This window comes from Ursus arctos, unplaced genomic scaffold (genome assembly GCF_023065955.2).
Source record: "Ursus arctos isolate Adak ecotype North America unplaced genomic scaffold, UrsArc2.0 scaffold_25, whole genome shotgun sequence".
Classification (NCBI taxonomy): domain Eukaryota; kingdom Metazoa; phylum Chordata; class Mammalia; order Carnivora; family Ursidae; genus Ursus; species Ursus arctos.
In genome coordinates, this window is record NW_026622930.1 from 9,757,374 (window position 1) to 9,763,965 (window position 6,592).

The window sequence follows — 6,592 nt, forward strand, 5'->3', positions numbered from 1 at the left end:
GTCCCACCGCCGCAGAGCAGGGGAGGCTGGGAGGGACAAATGCCACCTTCCAGAGATCTTCCCAGAGGCTAGGGAGGTGGCAGTCATGGGAAGGGTCCCACTCAGCCAGGCTCCTCCCACATCATGGCTCTGCCACCACTGACCAGCTGGGTGACTTTAGGCTACTCCCTTCACCTGTCTGAATCTCTTCTGTCAATCATCGTTCCTTAAAGAATTCTTAGGAGGAAGAAACGAGACCCTGAAAACTAACTGCCCTAGCCCCAGAGCGGGTCCTGCCTTCTCTCTCCCAGGCCAGTGAGTGGAAAAGTCCAGAGAACCGCCCGCTGCTGTCTCCCTCCGGCTGTGTTTGCGCTGACCTGGTTTCCCGTGGCTGGGGAGAGGCTGGCCACAGATCCGACGCGCATTTGCCAACTCCCCTCCGCACCGCCCTGGCTGTGCCCCCGTGAATTCCCAGGCGCCTGCAGGAGGATTTGGCCTTGGCTGAGCAGGGAGACTTCCCGCCTCTGCTTTCCCTGCTGCTTGGTCATCTGTCCCTTTAAGGAGGGAGCGGCTTGCCATCATCTGCTTTCATTTCCCGTTCCAGGTGGTTCCAGGAGGCGTCTGAGAATTCCTGGTGAACAGGGACTTTGGGGTCAGAGCGGCCCGGTCTCTGACTTACTACTGACACCCCGATGTACCCTGAGCTCCTGAACCGCATCCTCCACGCCTGAGCTCTTAGCATCAGGGGAAGAGAACAAAAAGGAAAATCAAAATACTATGTAAGAAAGCAGGTCAGCTTCATACTAAAGCATGTGGCCCATGGTGGGTGCCTCAGTTAGTGGCTTCCCTGTTTTCAAGCAGACGGACCCGTTCTTCCTTTGCCCACAGAGGCCCAGTCATGACCACGAGGTAACACGGCTGCTCTGTTCTTTTCTTTCTGCTAAGAACTGGTCTATACCCACATACGATACTCTGGGTAGGTTCGCGTGTTCTGTTTTTACATTTGAGGGAAACTGAGGCACAGAGCGATGGGTCAGGTTTCGGATCCCGGGGAGCCCACGCTCCTGCCCTCTCCGGAAGACACGGTGCCCGTCCTGGCTGGCCTGGGCCCAGCCCGGCCATTGTGGCACATTGACCTCAGACCCGGCAGCCCAGCTGAAGACGTTGGCGTCCTGACCCCAGCATCCAGGCTTCGCCTGCACTCTGTGCCAGCCTGTGGATGGGTCCTGGCGTTTGGTCTGGAAAACATGGCTGGTGGCCCGGCAGTGAGAGGTTTCTGATGTTAGGGTCGTGGGACGGGAAGGGGGCTGCAGGCTGCGGAGCTCTTGGTAAACGTGGCTGTGGTTGAGGGGAGGCCTTGGCGCACCCCTACTTCCTCCCACCCCCCCTCCCTCCAGCAGTCTCGGCTGGCCTCAGACCGTCTCCCAGGCCACAGGCACTGTCCACTCCCCCAGCAGGAGGGTGTACTGTCACTCACCTCCCATGTCTCACCTGGGCGGATGTGGCTCTTTCCAAGTTCCAGAGATTTCTGGTAAGCAGAATGTGGACATCAGTGTCTCCTTGGCATCTCTCCCTAGTGACCTCTGAAACAGATCACACCCTAAATCGAACCCCCCTGCTGTTCCCTGCTCCCTGGAGTCTTCCTGCCTCCCAGTGAATCATGCCTCTATCTCCCCAGCACAGCCAGGACCTGGGGCCGTCCGCCTGGCCCCTTCAGTGTGGGCTGGGGTCTCCCTCTTCCACGTCCCTGACACCTGCTTCCTACTCGCCAGCTCTGCACCCCACACTCTGGCCCCAGCCAATAGTACCACTCCCTGCAGCAGTGACCCCCAAGCTATGTGCACCCCTCCCCGCCTGCCCTCTCCAGGCCATTTGCTACAGAATAACTTTAAGGATATGCGTCACTCAGGGCCCTGTTCCTCCTGGAGCCCTGTGGGCCTCTCCTGGTCCAGAAGCCCCTACATGGTCTGGACCCCGCCCCTCCCCGCAGCAGGGACACCAGACCGCAGGGCCCAGAAGTACACTCCCCAGAGCAGAGCTGTCCCTGCATAATCCACGACCCCCAGCTTGGACCAGGCGAGGGGAGGGTTTCAACTTCCTTTATAAACAAGGAAACCTCCCAGAACGTTCTGTCTCAGGCTTTGGTCTGATGCAATCATGGGTGAGTCAACACCTTTGTTATATTTTGGGTGCATATCATGCAGCAGGAGGCCTCCCGTGGTCCTTCCTGGTGGAGCCGACCCTCCTCTGGCTAGCCCAGATGTGTCCCCCGTCCTCTTCCTCAGCCATCCCCGTGACTGTCACGTTCCGCATCTCTGCAGTGAGACTGTTGGCTTCTGGTCAACAGGGATGCACTTCTTCCTCGTCCTTGCTCCCTACAGATAAAGCTGCCAGAATTAGCGAGCAAAAATGCCTCACAATGCCTGAGCCGTACTTCTACTAAAAAGGGACATATTACCTGGACTTCTTCTTTAGCTGGGTGTCCTGTATGTTATCAGCACCCCACCTGCAGGGTGTGTGGTGGGGTCCCACCCAAGGAATAGAGAAGTCTCAGGCAGTGACCCAAGGGTTTGTGGAGGCATAGAATCGTCTGGAGCCAGCTGGCTATCCCCTCATTCATTCATCCAACGAGAGTCTACTGTGGGCCAAGCCCCGAGCCAGGCACTGGGGTGTAGAGGCGACTTAGGGCGCTCACAGACTTCATGGTGTTTGAGAGACACAGACACGTGGAAAGATGCGAACTATGGTGTGGAAAGTGCTAGAGGGAGGGACGGGGAGCTGGGATCCCAGGGCCGGGCTGGGGGAGTCAGGACAGCGCCTGGGGAGGGATCTCTGAGCAGAGTGGTGAGGAAGGGCTCTCTGAGCTCTCCGAGTGGGCAGGGCTCCAAGGGGCACCCGGGTTTTATGTATTTGTTACCTGGCTGTTGCCGTACAAGAATTCGCTGGAAAAACACCTGAAAGCAAAGAGCATCCGGGCCCGGGAGCCCCTGGAGGATGAGGGTCTTCAGGCCCTGAGTGTGGGTGGGTGGCAGCTGCAGCGAGGAGGGGGCGTGGGAGAGCCTGGGGCCTGGGCCCAGGAGGACAGCCCCGCCCGGTCAAGCACCCCGAGCCCTGCAGATATTTCGTTCCTTGGGTGGGGCCAGGGGTATGAATTTTTGCGAGCTCCCCAAGTCACGTTTGAGAAATGCTGCTGTAAGGTCAAAGCCCCTTGCCTTTGCCTGATTTGCTCCCAGCCCTCGAGCAGCCTGGTGACCGGGCATCATGACCGCCATTCCCATGGTGCAAGGGACGAATGGACACGTGTGTCGGCTCATGAGCACCTTGCTCAGCACACTCAGGAGCAGGGGCTCAGGCCCACATGTTCCAGCGCACCTCTCATACTCCTTCACCCCCTTCCCCCGCCTACCAGACCCACCTTCCCACTCCCGCCCCTACCCTGGCCCTGGGGCCCTTAATATTTGTGAAGGAACAGAGACCTGATCGAATCCACAGATGGTTTGTGGCAGCCTCTCCAGGAGGCTGAGGCAGGAGGCGGGGCTCAGAGAGAAGACTCTGGAAGACCCCCCGGCCCCCTCCCCGCATCCCCAGGCATACGGTGAATGCTCAGCTCTTAGTACAACCGAGGAGGCTGTAGTTGGATTGGCCACGGGGCAGCCATGGCTCTCCAGCAGGCTGTGTGTGTGTGTGTGTGTGTGTGTGTGTGTGTGTGTGTGTACACGGCTCTCCAGCAGGCTGGGTGTGTGCACACGTGTGTGTGTGCGTGTGTGTACACGTGTGCACATACGTGTGAGCGGCAGTGTGTGTGTGTGTGGGAGTGTTTCGCTATCTGTCCTCTGTATGTCTTCATGGACAGTCGTCATCAGAAGCGGCGTACAGACACGTGCTGGACTCTCCCAAGGGGTGAAAGGCCCTGGCCACCTCGGGGCCGCCTCTCTCCCACCTCATTCTTTGCGGAAAGTGGCAGATGATCCGTTTGGGGCTGCGGCTCTGCAGGAAACTGGAGAAGGGCACCGATGTCGCCTGCTCGCCATCCCCGCTCCCTTGCAGCAGGGGCCTCTCTGACTCTATGTAAACTGAGACATACGTGCGGAGAGCGGGGCCAGGCACGCAGGTGGCATCCAGCTGTCACTCCCCGCCCCAGCACCCTGAGCAGTGACACAGGTGCTGATGACGAGGGAGACTCTGGGCTTCAGCCACGTGTGTCCTCTTCCAGTTCCGTGATCAGGACACAGTCTCCTCCGTCTGAGTCTTTGCTCAGAATCTTTGCCCAGTTCAGTGTTGCTTGTCCCTCGGATCTTGGCTTCAGTGCCTCACGCTCCCTCTGGCCCCCTGGCTGCAGGAAGTCTCTTCAACTCTCTCTCTCGGCTCCCCACGTTCTTCCTTCACCGGCCTCCAGCTTCTGCCTTTAGAGCCCAAGCCCGTTCCGATCCCCTCCTCTACTTCTCTTTTTCCTTCCTTAACATTTTTTTTTTAAAGATTTTATTTATTTATTCAACAGAGATAGAGACAGCCAGCGAGAGAGGGAACACAAGCAGGGGGAGTGGGAGAGGAAGAAGCAGGCTCCCAGCGGAGGAGCCCGACTTGGGGCTCGATCCCATAACGCCAGGATCACGCCCTGAGCCGAAGGCACACGCCCAACCGCTGTGCCACCCAGGCGCCCCCCTTAACATTTTTCTAAACAAAACAGCTTTTTATTTTGCAACAACTCGAGATCCACGGAAAAGTGCTAAAAACAGTGCGGCGAGTTCCCTTGGCAGAAACGTCTTAGGTCATTACGGCATATTTGTCGAAACCAAGAAGCGAATGTCCATACGGTGCAGACTTATTTGCATTTCAACAGGCTTTCCACTACTGTCCTGCTCTTCCAGGATCCCGTCCAGGAAACCGCATTACATTTAATTTCCACGTCTCATCCGTCTCCCCTGGAGTGTGACAGCTCCCCAGGTGTCTGGGGAGACCACAGACGGGCACCTTTGAGCAGCAGAAATGTATTTCTCACCGTTCCTGAGGCTGGAAGTCTGAGATCAGGGCCAGTGTGGTGGGATGAGAGCCTTTTCCCGGGTCACAGGCTTCTGGTCCGTGTCCTGCCACAGGAGGGAGCGAGGGAGCTGTCTGCATGGTCTTTTCCAAGGGCAGGAATCCCATTGATGGGGGCTCCACGCTCATCACCGAATCACTTCTCAAGGGCCCCTCCTCCTACACCATCACGGTGGGGGGTGGGTGGGGAGTGGGTGTTAGGGTTTCGACCACTTAGTCAAGGTGGTGGGTGCCAGTTTCCTTCCCTCCCTGGGCTCTGTTTATAGAAGCAAGGCACCCAGTCAAGCTCACGCCCCACAACACTTGGCATCAACAGTCATACGTCATCCTCACTTTTCTCTTTCATTCTTTGTTATTTTTTTCTCTCATTGTCTCTCCACACAAGAACCCAGCTTCACTAGGGCAGGGATTTGGGGGGTTTCCTTCATTTATCTCCAGCCCCCTGGACGGTTCCAGACACACAGTGGGCGTTCAGTAACCACCTGTGGACAAACGAATCACCCTCGCCAGTTTGTACTCCCATGGTTATCTGTTTGGTTAGCTGGTTGTGGCGAGAGCCCGTGTCTGCTGGGCTCGCCCTTGTACCCTTGTATGACTCCCAGGCCCGAGGCCCTGTAGGCGGCCCCCGAACAAAGGCCTCTGGGTGAAAGAGCTTAAATAAGCAAGAGTGGGCTGGGCATGGCTACTCGTTGGGGTATGAAGTGTTTCCTCTTGGATTCCAAGGTCATTTCTCTGGCCCGGGTCTCTGCAGAAGAGGCGGGGACAGGAGTCCTCGGCTCTAGCATTGTCCTCTGCATTCTGGGGACAGTGGGTTCATAACGGGAAGTCCTGAGAGTTCATGAGGTTGGAGAAGGAAATGAAAGTGGGTTCCCAAGAACAAGACGAGGGTTGGCAATAGCAGCAGGAACTCGAAGGGAGGTGACTCCTATGGGCTCAACTGCGTCCTCCCCCCATTCATCTGTTAAAGCCCTAACCCCCAGCACGTCAGGACAATGGTGTATTTGGAGACAGAGCCTTGAGAGAGGTGATTAAGTTAAAATGAGGTTGGTGGGGTGGCCTCTGGTCCAGTCGGACAGGTGGAAGCTGGGAGACAGAAAAGCAGGTTAGTACCCCAAGAGATGACCATGTGACGGCACAAATCGAGAAGGCCATCTGGGGACCCAGCGAAGGGGAGGGGCCTCAGGAGGACCCAACCCTGCTCACACCTGGGTCTCAGACTCCAACCTCCAGGACTGTGAGATCACACAACAATTCCCTGTTGTTAAGCTGCCCTGTTACTGGCTAGGATGGATAGATGGGTGAGGTCAACGGGAGTCAGGGCCGGTGGGGCGCTGGAGGCGCAGGTGAGCGTAGGTGCGAGCAAGCGCCCCCTACAGAGCTGAGAGGAGGTGTCTGCTCCTGTGCCAGTGGGAGAGTGAGGGACACAAGGGGTCGGGGGGGCGCTCAGGGGGTGACGTGGGTGGCCAAACCACCCTAAACTTGGAAGCAAGAGAACAAACACCAGCCTCACGTTCAGGGTCCCTGTCCCAGACGGCAGCGCGGGCACCTCATTCCCTTTGCTCTCCTTCACACACCC